Source organism: Hemiscyllium ocellatum, unplaced genomic scaffold (genome assembly GCF_020745735.1).
Source record: "Hemiscyllium ocellatum isolate sHemOce1 unplaced genomic scaffold, sHemOce1.pat.X.cur. scaffold_124_pat_ctg1, whole genome shotgun sequence".
Lineage (NCBI taxonomy): Eukaryota > Metazoa > Chordata > Chondrichthyes > Orectolobiformes > Hemiscylliidae > Hemiscyllium > Hemiscyllium ocellatum.
In genome coordinates this window covers 111,805-129,312 of record NW_026867720.1, presented here as the reverse complement: position 1 = coordinate 129,312, position 17,508 = coordinate 111,805, and the positions used below count along the sequence as shown (strand labels likewise).

Below are 17,508 nucleotides of genomic sequence, written 5' to 3'. Positions count from 1 at the left end.
TTTGAAAAAGCTCCACATTTCAATTGTGGCCATCTCCTGAAGTTTTCTTCCTCATGCTATGTATCCTAAAACCTTTCCTAATCGCATCATAATTGGCTTTCTCCCAGCTATAACAGTTGCCCTGGGGTATAGATCTGTCCCTTACCATCGCTAAGATAAACATAACTGAATTGTGGCCACTATCAGCCAAGTGTTCACCTACCTCCAAATGTAACACCTGATCTGGTTCATTACCCAGTAGCAAATCCAATTTGGCCTTGTACCTTGTTGGCCTATGTACATAACGCTTCAGGAAACATTCTGCACACATTGGCCAAAAACTGACCCATATAAAGTAATTGAACTGAAGCGTTTCCAATCAATATTTGGAAAGGTAAAATCTTCCGTAACAAATACTCTGTTATATTCGCTCCTATCCAGCATCATCTTTGTAATCCTTAGTCTAAATCTTTGGAACTTTTCAGAGGGCTATAGAGAACTGTCAACAGGGTGACCTCTCCGTTTTTGTTTCTAACCTCTTCGCATACTAACTCAGTAGACGAGTTCTTATCAAACATCCTTTCGGCCAACGTAATATTGCATTTGATTAACAATGCCACCTCCTCCCTACCATTTTTAGTACCTTCCTTGTTCTTAATGAAGCATATAAACCCCGGACCCTCAAACGATCAGTCTTGTCCCTGCTCAATCAATTTCTCCAAAATGGCCACAACATTTGTGAAAATCTTTGTAGCTCGGGTGCTCGTTGTTGTGGTTCTGTTCGCCGAAATGGGAATTTGTGTTGCAAAAGTTTAGTCTCCTGTGTAGGGTCATCCTCAGTGCTTGGGAACCTCCTGTGAAGCGCGTCTGTGATATTTCCTCCTGCATCTGTAGTGGTTTGTCTCTGCCACTTCCGGTTGTCAGTTCCAGCTGTCCGCTGAAGTGGCCGGTATATTGGGTCCAGGTCGATGTGTTTGATAATAGAATCTGTTGATGAGTGTCATGCCTCTAAGAATTCCCTGGCTGTTCTCTATTTGGCTTGTCCTATAATAGTTGTTTTGTCCCAGTCGAACATCAAGCTGTACAATTTGGAAACAGGGAGTGATTGGAGAGATGTTAAACGAGGGTGAGTTGGATAGATCAGAAGACAGCATGAGGAGAGATAGACAGGAACAGACAGAAAATGGAAGTTTTATTTAGAAATTCTCACAGATTGCAAAGCCTTTATCTAGTGCCATACCCTGTGAGCACTGTGCGAATACTGGCTGTGGTCCCAGAGCATTTATCTTCAATAATATCACAGAGCTGAGTTGCTGACAGTTAAACAGAGTGCAAAAGGCCAAGCGATTTTTGTTTTTACAATTAGAAGGTGGTTTAATTTAAATAGACTGGGTGAACAGCAGCAGGAACTGAGAATCCTGCTCGATACTGGGATACTGCGCCAGAGAATCTCAATGAGGTGGATCACTGACAGAGGGGAAATCAGCATCTGAGCTGTGGGCCAAATAATGATCGAGAAAGATTGGACACCACTTCCGTGGTTTTGTAATACACACTTCAATTTATCTCGCTCAATATCATAAGTGTATCTTATCTCTGTGTACTTTCCATAGTTTTGTATGGACAGAAAATTATTTTGTGCTGTATTTTGTTTTCAATAAATAGATTTTATTCTTCATTCCTCACTTGAAATGTATCCTTGAATCTGTTCTGCATATGAGTTATAAAGGGTAACATTCCAATACTGATGACTGGGGAATATTATTGTCCCTCCCTCATGTCTGAACTGCCATGTCCCCCACATCTCTTTGTGTTGTGTCTCCTCCACAATGCCATAATCACACTGTCATTGAAGTCCAGTAAATGACACTTCATCACAGTTCACGAACTTCGATAACATCAATAGCACAGGCCTCATCTGCCTCTCTCCGAAACTGGAATAACAATCTGAATTGCATTTGTCACGTTCAATTCTCTGTTAAAAGTTTCATGCCATTTGTCTGTTATAACCTCACGTTTCTCAGACACACATTCCCCTCAGATCATGAACTATAAAAATTGTCTCAATGTTTTATTGAAATTATAATGCTTGGTCAGTAATTCCAGGATGTATGTTTCCATTTATAAACAGAGAAGCACGTTTAAGTTCTGATAAACTTACGGCATTTCACCTGCATCCAAGGCAGATTGAATGATTACACTCAATTGATCTACCAGCCTCAAGATTTGTTCCATCAGTCACCCTTACATTGCCCATCCAGAAAATGACAGTTTGAATCATTGTTTTGAATTTGAATAAAACAATATTGAATTGAAAGGCGTTGGTTGGAGCTATTTGTTCAGTGACTGTGATTGATGTCAGTCTCTGTGGATCCGAGATGTGTCACTGGAGGTTTTGCCTCTTCTATTAATTAAGGACTCGGTTCAATGTGTTATCCCAGTATGGGCGGGAGCATCAACGACTGGACTAACAGGGATCAGTAGCTCGAGAGACGGAGGAGGAGAGATCAGAATCTGAGAACATTAGACTGGGACGTTCAATTAATGGATCAGAATGTGAGAACCTTAGACTGGAATATTACAACAGACAGGAGTTTATCCGATGGTCTTTACTACCTTTCTCAGCCTTGGATATCATTAGCATCACGGATCGAAGATATCCTTTGGATTATTCAAGGAGGTTACTATCCCATCCTCGCTATAGTTGGTGTTCCTGGTAAGTCATTCCATCTGACGATTAAACTGAGTTGAACTGCATTGCTGTTCATATTCAAATTTTAAAATTTGGAAGTCATCATTTTCAGATATAGTCAAAAATTTTACTCCTTACTGATTATAGCTAGCAAATTACTATTCACAACTTACTCAACAATACGCGAGGAGAAACCAGAATGTTCCTAAACTCCATTATCTTTTTTCTCCATTCATATTTACATTTCTACATATTCTCCCCACTCACCAACCCTGCCCAGGATCACTATCAGGATATTTAAGTCACCTTCTCAGCCTCAATGCAACTGCTGAATCAGTCATCGTTTGTGCCTTTGGTAAATTCAGATATAACCATTTCAAATCCCTTCTAACTCTGCTTACAGCACGACATATTTACACTTGAGATGGTTACTTTGTCCTCTCCACAGAATCTGTCAGATGGACAGACAGTGCATGGTGGTCAAGTCATTGACTCATCATCAAGCGGCGCACAATAATAATCTTTTGGTGTCTCATGAAGGAAGTTGATGGAATGCAAATGAAATCATCACCACTTGTTATAAACAGAAGCCTACCTGTTTGCCTCATGTCCTGTAGAGAAGGCAATGGGTTATCCTTCCATGGTCAGGTCTCTGTGTGACTGCAAACCCACTATAATGTGGTTTACTCTTTATTAGCCTGTGCAACAGCTGAGTCAGCCACGCAGTTCAAGATCAGCATAACATGCTGGCCTGACCACGGCCGCACACATCCCGTGAGAGCAGAACAACAGGAAAGATAACTCCTTTCCTCTGCCTGATTTCCACGTTCCTGCAAGTAATTTCCATTCAGGTAGGTGACCATTCCCTGTTTCAAGTGAATTCTTTCTGATTGAGTCTCCCTCTGAACGTGATATACATCTCCATCGACACCTCTGGTAATGACTGACGCAAAGATGTAAGAAACCTCAAAATTCCACATCATTCGCAGAGTAGTGAGAAGGAGTTGCTTTTCGGACCACAGGAAAAAAAGTTGAGACAGCTAAGTGAGGGAACAGAATTATTGTGATCAACCCTAGAGTGTTGTTGAGATAGTATTTGGAGTATGGTGCACAGATTTTCTCTCCTTTATAAAGAATAATCCTCTTGGCAGAAAGAGTGTAAAGGAGTTTCACCAGACTCATTGTTGGGATGATTTTACCATCGCCTGTGCGTAAGGATTAATCTGTAGCGCTTTGAAGAATGTGAGATGATTGTAATGAACCTTAAGGTGATGGGCAGTCACTCATTATATTTCAAACAGAACTAATACGGTGATAAATTCCATATTTTTTTTAACTTGGTTTACATGATTCTCGATGGCTTAAAAGACTCTGAGAACGTTCCTCTCACTCCACACCACTCACCATTTCGATAGAGAGAGAGGGCCATTCTTTAACTAAACTCTTCCAACATTAATACAGTGTATTTGGTGTGTAATCATACATAGAACTTCACTTTATCCACCATCCCGACAGGAGCCACAATACCTTCACTCTAAAACAGTTAACTATTCCCACCAGCTTCTGACCCCCACGGAGAACATGGGTCTGTCTTCTTGGAGATGGGAGATGCCTCCTTGAGACTTGGCACAAAGCATTTGGTTTCCTTCCTCACTGCCGGCAAAACACGTTAAAGTATCATTTGTTCCACAGGCAATGGAGCCACGAGGAACATTGTCAGCAGTCTATGAGTGCAGTCTCTGCTCCATTCGTTTCCAGGATGGAGCATCAGTTACACCCTCCTATTCCTATGTAAGTGTCTCGAGGGGTGAATAGTCTCCTGGTTCTATAGAACAGGTTTAGGGGTCTTACTGAACTCTGCCTGTTCCTGCTTAACAGCGCAATGTACTGCCCAGTCGCCTCCTCTTCCTGTGGAACAGGCAAGATGATTGAATTGGTTGTCCCTCTTCTTGTTCAGACATTTCGATGAGCTGAATGGTTTCCACATATCCATGTAACCAGCTTGAGGTGCTGAATGAGCTCCTCTTTTAACTGTGGAAAAGTGCAGTGTCTGGCCGTGCTGTTACATGAATGTTACCGACACTTTAACAGCACAAACCTGAATGTTGTTTGGGTCTTGCTGAATATAGACACAGACCGGTTCAGGAGCTGGGTGGGGACAAATTGTTCTGAATATCGTGTGATCTTCAGTGATCACCCTGCTTTTGATCTTGGGATAGATGTGGGGCGCCGGAACGGGGGCACATAGACATTGATGAAGGAGATGAAGGTGTTTGTGCTGAGGAAGTTAATCTGAGGATCTCCTGAAGAGATGTCCCGGGACTGAGAGGACACCGACCACAAACATCTTCCTTTGTGCTCTGAAAGACCCCAACCAGTAGGGAGATTAGACCTGATTCTCATTGAGCTCAAATAAGTAGGTGGTCCCGATGACATCCTCAGTCGATTACTGCCTTGATATCAAGGTCATTCACTCTTTCCTGAGCCCCTGTGTTCATCTCTTGTTCATATCAATCGGTGACGGTGTATGTGTAGAGAGTGTTTTCCTCTCACAGATGGTAATTGATGTCAGGAATTATCTGGACTAGAGAGTTAGGGGAGCTACATCACTGAAAGGATTTAAAGAGGTGACACATGAATCTTCGATCTGTCAGAGAGCTGAGGAGTGTGAAGAAATGGGCATAAGGAGGAGTTCAAAGTTTGTGAGAAGATTTGTAGCTCGGGTGCTCGTTGTTGTTCTGTTCAGCTGGGAATTTCGGTTGCAGACGTTTCGTCCCCTGTCCAGGAGGAGTTAATGCCAACAGTAGATCAGCCATGATCGTACACAATGTCTTGACTGTCCGAATTATCTATTCCTGGTCCTTATGTTTTCATTTTCTATAATTTCAAAGTAAACAGCTGTAATTTTCCTGGATGTACTTTTATTGCATGTTGTAATCAGAGAGAGCAAAGCATTTTTGAGTCATCTCTGAGTGAGAAATGGAGCTTTATTCATAATGAATCCTGGTCTAGACCAAGACCAACAAATGAAGCACAAGTTGCAGAGAGGGGGCACTCTGTAAAGAGACAAGAGGCGTCTTTGAAAACCAGCCTGGATTTCCAAATAGCATTTTCCAATCCGTCCCAATCTGTCTGAGACAGTTGTGAGGGATTGTTTGAGATCTTATGTTGCTGTGGACCAGGTATTTGGAGCAAGTGGCCCCCATCTGCATCTTGCAGGAGCTGTGAGGCGCTGAATTCACCATGGTAACACGGGACTGTGGAGCAAGAGTGAGTCACCAGACACTTTGTCACGGCTCTACCATGTACCATTTTCCTACATTCATTTGTCACGGCTCTACCATATACCATTTTCCTACATTCATTTGTCTTTCAAATGTCTAACATAGACAATTTTGAACAAATGGAAATATCCAGGCATCACAAACTTCTGGGGAAGGAATTCTCACCTTCACAACACTTTGAGAATCGCTTGTTCGTGTTCTGACCAATGTTGGAGGATCACTCATGTCTTTTCCCACTCCTCTATTGGTGAAAGCAAATTTTAAATGTAACCAGTTGAGTGTTGTGTCCAATGATATCAGTATCGGACTGGGTAATTTTCTACAAAACTCTCAGACACAGTAAGTTGAACTGTGAACAAATGGTAAAATGACAGAATACCCCGAATGTTTTTTCTGACTTTGAACTTATTCTACTCACACAAATGTCTGGGAATGCGGATTTCTTCCCGGAACTGTTGGATTTGGCTGAATTCCCTTTGCTTCTAGCTGTACAGAGATTCCTATGAATCCTCATCAGGAATCCTCCACGAGTGGAAAAGATGACTCAGGATTTTTCTGCTCTGATCCCTTGTTTTCAGGTAGAACAAAGTAAGAGAGAGAGACCAATTGGCTGCTGCTTCTGAAGCAAATATTTTTCCCCGTCTCCGTGCGTAAAAATACAAGAATGTCAACTGAAAACCAAACTGGACCATGTACACTCTACATGTACATTCTCTGGAATGAATGATAATAGATTGTATACTGTATGCAGCATCATTACTGTTGTTGTGCACAGTGCCTTTCATTAGCAAAAGAAAATAATGTGCCCGTTTTATGATTTGTTTAGATGCTTATATGCATCTGCGTATTGTTTTTTAAATGGGTTGATAGCTTCATAATATTTGTGTTAAGACCACTGCATCTCATTCAAAAAATACTATCTAGCTTTCATCTTCTTAACGAGAGAAAATATGTATCCAGCTGAAAGACGTCTCTGAAAATCGTGGTTCAATAAGATTTCTCATCTAAGATCTAAACAGATAATCCCCGATAGCAAAAGGCCAACATTTCAGGAATGAGTAAAGCGAAACATCTTTGAACACCTTTGAAAGGAATTGTATCTTTTTTTTGTTTAGAGGATCAAAACTGCCCCCAGTGTATCAGATGTGGTCTCAGTAATGCCCTGCACAGATGCAGTAAAAGATTCCTGATTAAACCCAATACCCGTTGCCAGAAACAGCATCATTCCACTTACCTTCCAAATCATTTGATGCATCTGCAGACAGACTTTATATGATTCATGTACCAAGAATATGAAAGACATCTGTATCACAGAGTTCTGCAATCTCTCTCCATATAAATTGTTCCCGACTGCAATAGACAACTCACATTATATTATTACTGCTGAGGGTATGCTCACTAACCTTCCCTGTCTACATCATAATGCAGATTCGCTACCTCCGTTGGAAGATATATTGAATGATAATTTTGGTGTACAAGGTAATTCAGCTTTGATCCATTCAGTCCCTTCATCCAGATATTTTACATAGATTCTTGATCATTGATGACCCTACAGTGATCTCTGAGTCAAAACTAGTGACAGCTTTGTTTAAAAAATCATGTATCTCTACTGTCTATCTCCTGTTAGTGACAGCATTCCTGTTCCTGTGCAGCACTTCAGGCAGTTTGAATGGCCTCGTCTGGGGCTGTGTAATGTACTCAACGAGCTGGATTACTTCATCCTATATACCTGTGTAATTCTTTGGAGGGGCAGAATGGTCTCCTCCCGTTTCATTGTAATGATCCAGTCTGGCTGAATGGAATGTTCCTCCACCCTGTAATCGCATTGAGAGGTGGATTGAGGTAACAACACATGGGGTAGGGACAGCAGTATATCTCTGTAACTGTTTCGAGGGGTGGATTGAGGGAACGACACATGGAATAGAGGCAGCAGTATATTCCTTTAACAACCTGGAGAGTGGATTGACTGAACAACACATTGGAAGGGGAAGCAGTTGGCCATTTGGCAGCACCAGTCAGAATGCTCATGTCTGCTCGGAGTGTGTCTAACCATCCGTCTCCTGTCTGTTCCCAATAAACATTTACTCTCCTGTCCGGCAAAGATCAGTCCAGCTCAAACTAAAATACCTTAATTAACCGAGTCTTCACTGCTTCCTGAGGATGAGGACACCACAGACAGCACAACACTAAAGGGAAAGGGACATCCTTCTTCCATTGTGGGACACATTTTTTTAAAAACTGTGTTAACCTTATATCAAATCACTGCCCCTTTTCGGATAAAGTGGTACAATAACTAGGAACATACATTAACCATTCTGCCCTCCAATCTTTTCCCACATTACCACTGACTGTTTCCAATCAAATATGCTGCTGCTGCTGTCTCAGGAAGAAAATACCTGATAGCATAACAATAAACGGGCATTAAAAAAGGAGCAGAATTAGACCATTAGACTATCGAGTCTGATATGCCATTCAGTCATTTCTAATATGTTCCTCAGCATCATTCCCCTACCTTCTCCATAGAATCCTTGATCTCCTTATAAATCAAAACTTATTTATTTGTGTCTTAATGGCACTCGTGTCTGTGTCTGTGTCTTAATGTGTATTTGTGTGTGTGTGCGTGAGTGTATCCATGTATTTGTTATCTGTGTATTTGTGTGACTATGTCTGTCTGTCTTTGTATCAGCCTGTGTGCTTCTATCTGTGTTTGTGTCTATTTGTGTGTGACTCTTTATGTCTTTGTGTGCTTCTACGTGTGTGCATGCTTATCTCCTTGTATGCATTGTGTATGTTAGTATATTTGGGTATTTACCAACACATCTGTGTATTTCAATGTCTGTATCTTTGTGCAATGGGATATCTGTTCTTCTGCGAGTGAGAGAGATGAGGTTGGAACTGACAGTAGGTTTGAATTGAGAATTGCTCTTTACTGAATATTGCTCCTTATTCAGTTGGTGGTATGTGGGTGTTTCAGAATCTCCACACAAGGCCTCCCGGTCCTCTCCGGCTCTCTCCAGGATCTTCCCCACATATCAGAGTAGGGGGATGAGGGAACGGATATCCGGCACTCCACCACCCAGCTTTGCCCTTTCTGTCCTATTCCAGGCTCTTTCTCCTGGAATGGGAGAAAAGGAGGGAATGAGTGAGAGTGGGAGTGGATGGTCCTGCTGTTCGTGCTAGGCTAGGTGAAGTGTGACATGGTGAGGTGGCCGGAGGGAGTCTGTCCACAGTGTTGTATCCATGCGGTGTTATTAGTGTGTGGGGCTATTGCGTCATGGACAGAAAATGTGGGGGAGGGAAGGTGCTGAATTCAACAGTGAGAGTGGTCGTGGTTGAGCCTTATTTGGAGATAGAGTGTGAACCTTGGTTGAGGGTAGGTGCTGTAAGAGACATACAGTGAGTGTGAGGGAACAGTGAGAATATACGATGACACTTATCCTGACAGAGCGGGGTGGATATTGATGTTTGTCCTGTATTGCTGGACATGTATTCAGAACACGTCAGCATGGAGGTGAGCCTCCTCGAATGTCTTATCCAAATCTATCACCAATAACGACACAGGTTCTGTCCCGCAGATTCCACAGAATCAGTTTGGGTAGGTCTTACAATTAGCAAGGAGAAACAAACCTGTTGTGTTATATATCTGAACCAAAACTGTCACGCAAATGTTTTGCATCATATGCTCTGCAAATTATGTATGCAACTATATGCAAAGGGAAGCTATGACATACTGATATTATTGCTGGGCTCTTAACCCAGAGACCCAGGTAATGTTCTGGGTTCAGGGATTCAAATCCTGCATGGCAGATTGTGGAATTTGAATTTAATAAATATCTGGAATCGAGGGTTTATGATGATCAGGAATCCATTGTTGATTGTTGGAAGAACTCATCTGGTTCACTGATGTCCTTTAGGGAAGGAAATGGTTGTTCTTACCTTGTCTGGCCTGCACGTCACTCCAGACCCAACTCTGTTGACTCTTAACTGCAGTAATAATGGATGGTGTCAAGTTGCATCAGATCTGAGTTAACTAAGTGACTGCTAATGTTGTGAAAAATAAATTCCATAAGTGTATATCAGGTAGGTTGAAGAGTATGTTGTGAATCAAACTAGAGAGCAGATTATTTCGGATTTGGTGTTGTGTGATACTGATTAAGGATGATCAGCCATGATCATATTGAATGGTGGTGCAGGCTCGAAGGGCAGAATGGCCTACTCCTGCACCTATTGTCTATTGTCTATTGTCCATTGTGTGGTCGGAAGGACTAATTACTGACCTTGCTCTGAAGCAGCTTTGGAGGAATAGTGACATTAATATGTTGCATTTTACACGGCGTCTGCATTCAATATGGAATGTTTGAACATTCTGGTCAAACATCATGGAAGCCCAGAAGCTAGAGTGTCAAGTTCACTCCAGTGAACTGGGGAAGTACAATATTAAATTCAGTCAGAGAACAATGGTTGTTAGACCCATATAGTCTTACAGCACGGAACAGACCATTCGGCCCAAACTGGGCCATTCCGAACAAAATGTCCATTCCCACTAACCCCATTTCCCTCCCATTTCCCTGTATCCTTCTAATCCTTTCCTACCTGCTAATTTGTCCAAATGCATTTTAAATTTTGTGAATGTACCCGCCTTAACCACTGCTGCTGGCAGCTCATCCCATATGCATACCACCCTGTGTATAAAAGAAATTGCCCCTCAGGTTCCCTTTTACTCTTTCCCCTCTGACCTTAACTTGATGCCCACTAGTCCGTGATTGCCCATTCTGGGGGGGGGGGGGAACTGAGTGCATTCACTCTATCACTGCCTCCCATAATCTTTTACACTGCTATCAGATCCCCTTCAGCCTCATACATTCTAAAGTAAAAACTCCTAGCTTGTTCAACCTCTCACTATAACTCAGACCATGGAGTCTTGGCAACATCCTTGTAAATTTCTTCTGCACTCTTTCTAGTTAAATAACATCCTACCTAGAGCAAAGTGAACAAAACTGAACATGATGCTACAAGTATGGACTCGCCAACATCTTGTATAACTACAACATAACTCCCTAATTTCGATATTCAGTGCTGTAACTGATGAAAGCCAGTGAGTCAAAAGCCTTTTTCAGTGCCTTGTCTACCTGGGACTCCACTTACAGAGAAATGTGCACCTGAATTCCAGGATCACTCTGTTCCACTGCACTCCTTAAGACCCTGCCATTCACCATGAAACTCCTGCCTTGATTTGACTTTCTAAAATGCAAGAACTTACACTTATCTGAATTAAACTCAATTTGCCATTTCTCGGCCCACTTACCCACCTGATCAAGGTACTGCTGTAATTTCTGAAATTTCTGATAACCTTCCTCACTGTCCACGATATCACCTATTTTAGTGTCACCTTGAAACTTACAAATCATGCCCGTACATTCTCAGCTAAATCACAGATATGTGTAATATATGAATATATGGTCCCAGCACCGACCCCTGAGGCATTCCACTTATCACAGGCCTCCAGTCCGACAAGCATCCTTCCACGATTACCCTCTTCTTCCTATCATCAAGTTAATTTTGGGCCTAATTTGCCAACTCTCCCTCAATTCCATGTGATCTAACCTTCCAGAGCAGCGTACCATGTGGAACCTTATTGAAGGCCTTACTGAAATCTATATATACAACCATGCCCTTGACAAAGTTACTGGTCACTTCATCAAAGCAGTCTAACAAATTTGTGAGCCATAATCCCCCATTAACAAGGCCCTGTCTTTCCAAATGCATGCATATCTTCTCCCTCAGAATCTAGTCAAATAACTTACCTGCCACAGATTTTAGGTTTACTGGTCGATAGTTCCCCGGTTTTTTTTGTAGCCCTTCATGAATAACGGCACAGCATTCCCTACCCTCCAGTCCTCCAGGACCTCATCCATTGGCCACCGATGATGCAAATGTGCCAACCAGGGCCCCCGCTATTTCTTCCCTGTCCTCCTGCAGTGTTCCTGAATATATATGGTCAGGACCAGGAGATTTATAGAAATACAACAAAGTCTGAAAAATACGTCTATTTATTTCAGGTAAAACACCCAAGAGTGAGAAAGTGAGTTAACAATGATTAGCATAATAAATTAAAGATTATATTAATCACAGGAAGTGACTTCAGAAGAATTCCACACATTGTGGAATCCTGACAGTTCTCAGAAATTTACGATCCAGTAAAGGAGGGCCATGAAACGGGTAAGGAAATCAAAAAGCGAACATGCATGCAAACAAACAGGAACACAAAGACTGCATAAATCTATGTTTTATATTTCAAAGGAAAGACAAAGGCACAGTCAAATGTGGACATCTGCAATCAGGAGAGACGAGCTTATTATGGATAACAGGGAAATGGCCAAGCAAATAACCAGTTACCTTGCATCTGTCTTCATGGAGGAAGATTCAGAAAATCACCCAGAAACACGACGTCATCATATAGGAGCTGTGGATCGAAAGACATAAAGTCAATTTCTATCAGTAACAAGGCTTTACTTGAACATGCAGCTGGATTGAGCATTGCTAACCTTCACAAACCAGATGTACTTCATACCAAAATCTTCAGAAATAAACCACTAATAGAAATATTAGTTGCACTGCCGATGACTGTGTTCTATTAGGAAGTGCATTCTGCATAGTCTGGATCCAAGCACTATAGATGAACGGGAATGATCCAAGCATCTACAAAGGGAAGAAGAGATAGTGTGGAGAACTGCAGACCAATTAACTTGACATTTGTGGGGAAACTGTTGGAATCTATTATATAGGATGTGATATTCGTTATTTAGAAATTAACAGCAACATTGGAGAGAATCAGTATGCATTTCTGAAAGGGAAATCATACTTGACAAGCTTTGGAATTGTTTGAAGTTGATTCTTACAGCGTAGATAATGGGGAACCAGTACAATTGGCATATTTTAGATTATCAGAAGGCTTTCTATAAGAATGCAGACAATGAGTTTGTAAATGCAATGAATGTGATGGGTATTTGGAGGAATATATGCAAGTGGGAAGTTAAAGTTTGGATTGCCTTCCTTTAAGGGAGTCAGAATATAGATGTAAAGACATATTGAATCAGTTTAACAGCGTGTTGTTGAGTACTGTTCCTGGAACATTGAGCAAGGTTTTGGTGACCAAATCTGAGAAAGAATATACTGACCACAGAGGAAGTTCAATGGACATTCTCCATATTAATCCCTCAGATGGTGAGATTGCCTGATGAGGAAACGCGGCCCGTGTTCTCCAGAGTTTCAAAGAATGAGAGATGGGTAACTGTGAAATGTATAAAATTAACAAAACATGTGACAAGTTGGAAATTAACAGGATGTTTCTCCAGCTGCCTAATCCACATTCAAGTGAATTAATGGCAGGATAAAGGGCAGACCATTTAAGGCTGCAATAAGGAGGAAATTCTGCACGCGTAGGGGACTAATTAACAGAGGGGCATGGAAACCAGCAGCCAGGGCAAGATTAGGGAGAATTCCCATATATTCTACAAATGTGTACAGCGGAACAGAATGACCAGGGAACAGGTAGGACTCATTAGTGACTTTCCAAATTGCATCCAAATGAAGTTTAGTGGTAGGAGACACAAGGTGGTGGTTGATTCCTTGTGTGACTGGAGGCCAGTATCCAATGGTATACTACAGGGATCAGTGCTGTATCCCTTATTATTTGTGATTTGGAGGTGCTGGTGTTGGACTGGGTGGACAATGCTAAATATCGCATTACAACAGATTATAGTCCAACAGGTTTATTCGGCGGCACTAGCTTTTGAAGTGCTGCTTCTTCATCAAAGCACACAATCACCTGATGAAGAAGTAGCGCTTCGAAAACTAGTGCCTCTGAACAATCCTGTTGGACTCGAACCTGATTTGTGTGATTTCCCACTTTATTATTTGTGGTTCTCATAAATGACGTCGCTGTGAATATGGACGAGAGGTGGGGAGTGTGATAAGTAAGTTTGTGTTTGATACGCGGATTGGCCGGTTGGTTGGCAGTGAGGAGGAAGGCCTTAAGTTACGGGAAGATACAGATGGAATGGTCAGCTGGGAAGGTCAATGGCAGATAGAACATAACCCTGATGAATATGGGGTGATACACTTTGAAAGAAGGAATCAGACAGGGGAGGACTCAATGAATGGTAGCACGCTAGGAAGGTTAGAGGATGTTCTCCACACATCCCTGAATGTGATGGGCAGGTTAATACACAATTTGGGAAAGCATAGGGGACTGTAAACAGAACCTTGATTCATTGAGGCACAGATTATAAGACCTATGCGCAACTTTGGTGATGCCAAGATGCAATACAGTGTAGTTCTGGGAATCACATTACATGAAGGATGTGATTGCACTGGATGGGGGTGGGGGGGGGGATGCAAAGGAGATTCACCAAGATGTTCCCTGGGATGGAGCACATCAGCTATGGAGAGAGGCTGGATAAGCTTGGGTTGTTTAGTTTGGAGGAGAGGAGGCTGAGGGGGACGTCATTCTGAAGGATAGAATTACGAGGAGCAGGGGCAGTGTGGATGGAGAGCAGCTGTTCCTTTTAGTCAAAGGGCCACACTTTTAAAGTGAAGGGTTTGGGGTTTAGTGAGGATTTGAGGATTGCGTTTCACCCAGTGTTGGCGTCTGAAATGTTTTTCTTGAGAGGCGAGTTGTTATGGTAACCTTAAAACCATTAGTAAATACATGGTAGTGCACTTGAAATGCCTTAAGATTCACGGCTACGAATATTGTGTCGCGAAGTGGGTCTAATGTAGACCGTGTTGTATTTCTGATTGTACAGAGTCTTTGCTTCTGTGATTGTATGGCTGTGGAAGGCCAATCACTGAGTACCTTAAAATAGGAATTGATAGGATTCTGAAGAATATCTTAACAAAGTTTTTACACAGAACTTGTAATATTTTCTGAAAATATGTCAATGGCAAAATTAGGGGGAAAAAATGTGCAGCTTTCCTAGAGATTGATACCAGATAATTGAGGACCGGGAAATAGCAGAACTATGGGGCAAATACTTCAGTTATGCATTCACAGAAGAAAGCAAAACAAAAAAGAAAACTTCCTAGCAATACGAGGGAACTTTAGTCTGGTGAACAAAAGGGAATAGAATTAAATTATCAACTAAACAGATTAGAGAAAGTATCGGACTGAAATTACTGGGCATTGACAAATTCAACGGAGATTCATGAAATAGGAATCATATTTGAGAAAGTGGCTTTTAGCAAAATTATGTAGAAGCTATCAGTGCAGTACGAGTGGAATTTCAGAAAGAGTTTTGATAAAGCCCCAAGCCTATTGTGCAAATTTGAATCCTGTGGGACTGGGGCTAATACATGGACATGGTTCTCGAAGGACAGAGCTGGCAGGAAACAGTGAGTAGGAATAAAACAACTTTTTTTTAATGGAAGGCTAGGAGTATACAGCAAGGATCGTGGCTTGGGCGCCAGCTATTGCCAATACACATCATATATTTGGTTGAGTGTCTCAAATGCAATATTCCCAAGTTTGCTGACAGCACTAAACAATGTCAGCTTGTGAGTGGTGAGGAGGATGTAAAAAAGCTCCAGGGTGACTGAGGCAAGTGAAAAGACTGGGTACATATGTGGCGGATGGAGAGCATGGGAGAGATGAGATGCTGTGTACATTGATGGGAACAATAGAATGGCAGCCTATCATTTGAAAAGGGAGTGGTTGAACAATGTTGCTCTATAAAGGAACTTAAGCTGCATTTTTGTTTATTGCTGTGCAGCTCTCCGAGTCCATGTAAGGCAGTGAGTTCTGAATCCAGGAGTCAATACTGGGAATAGCATTGGCACGCTGACCAGTGTATATAGACCCTGCAAATGGGGATCTGTAACATTGAAAGGAATCTGGATCTCCCTGTACACCAGTCACTGAAAGCAATATTTCAGGAGCAGTAAGTAGGGAGGAAGATAAATACTGTATTCACCTTCATTTCAGAGGGATTTGAGTACAGGAGTAAGAGTATCTTACTGCAGCTGTACAGGGCCTTGGTGAGACCCCATCTCGAACATTGTGCAGCATTGTGTGCAGTTTTGGTCTCTGTTCCTAATAGAGGACAAACCTGACATTGAGAGAGAGCAGCAAAGGATGACCAGACTGATCTCTGGGATGACAGACTTGTTATGGGTGAGTTTGGGAGGGACTGGACTTGTGTTCCATTAGGTTTAGGAAAATGAGTGGATATCTCAGTGAAATATATCACACTCTGATTGGCGAGACAGATTGGAAGCAGAGATGGTAATTGCCCTGGCTCGGATGTCTCAAGCAAGGGGCCACACTATCAGGTACAGACAGGCCGCTTTGCATTGAGGTGAGAATAAATGTCTGCACTCTGAGACTGGCGAACCAGGGGTACTCTCTCCCAGATCAGGCTGTGGAAGTCATGACGCTGAATATAAATAAGGACTTCTGGAAACTAAAGGGATAGCGAGAGAGCAGGAGTACGGTGTGAAGATAGAAGATCAGCTATCAGTCTAGATTGTTCTCCAATAACGCGGTAGCTCTGTTTCTGTGCAACACTGTGTTGTCGAAAATAGTGCAATATTAATAATGGGGTCTATGGAAAAAAGAGATTAAGGGGCGAACCCCCAAAAATATCAGTAAAAACTAAAAATTAAATTTGGTCGAACACACACACACACACACTAGGACAGTCTAAATAAATCTTTAAATCACATGCTGTAATGGAACAGTGCTGTAAATGTAAAACTTTCACACTAGTCACTCACTGGAGCACTGTACCTTTCACCAGAAAGCACGTGGGGGGCTGACTGATCACGTGATGCCGATGGGGAATTCCAGGTCTCCTCAAGATTCTCCCCACAGTTTGGAATAAAGTTCTTTCTAAATGTAGTCTACAATTTCCAGTTTCAGGCTGTTTCAAGGCTTCGTGAGCACATTGCATTCCTGTTTTAGCTGAACACATTGTTTGTACATTTTGCAAAGAGAGGATCCTGAGGCAGGGTTTTGCTGTTGAGCTGGTTCCCGGCAAGGAATCGCGTCACAGTGAATGGGAATTCACTTTTGAGAAAAGATATACGAATCATATTGCAGCCAAATTGTATTTAATCAACACGTTTTACTGGAGAACTGCCTGTATATTTTTTGGAGGAGCAAAACTGATGGGCTGAAGGCACTACAGAAGTTCTCTTTTTCTATTTCACAATGTTTAAACATATTAAGGGATATGAATATTGTATGGGGAAAACTGCACTGAGGAGATGTTCGGCCATTAACTAGCACAGGGAAAGCTCAATGTGTTGTATGACCTACTCCTGTCACAATGTTTCTGTGCAGTCTGTGGGAAAGCTCTGCAAATATTGTTACAAGCTCTCAGCTGTTCGGAAAGGAGGTCTCTGCAGGATCGACAGGATTGTGTTTCCCATTCCCTGTTCTAATAACGAGGCTGGGGCCTGGTGTTCGCTACGGGTCCATCCATTAAGACCTTAGTGCAGTTTGGTATAATTCAGTGTCTTGCTTGGCCGATTCAGAGACCATTGAAGAGTGTA

General features: G+C 42.0%; 1 protein-coding gene across 1 annotated transcript in view; it reads left to right on the top strand.

Moving 5' to 3' along the window:
• Positions 1-17,508, top strand: part of LOC132809454 (uncharacterized) — a 478,602-nt gene that overhangs the window by 409,067 nt on the left and 52,027 nt on the right. The gene's annotated exons all lie outside the window — the stretch shown is intronic.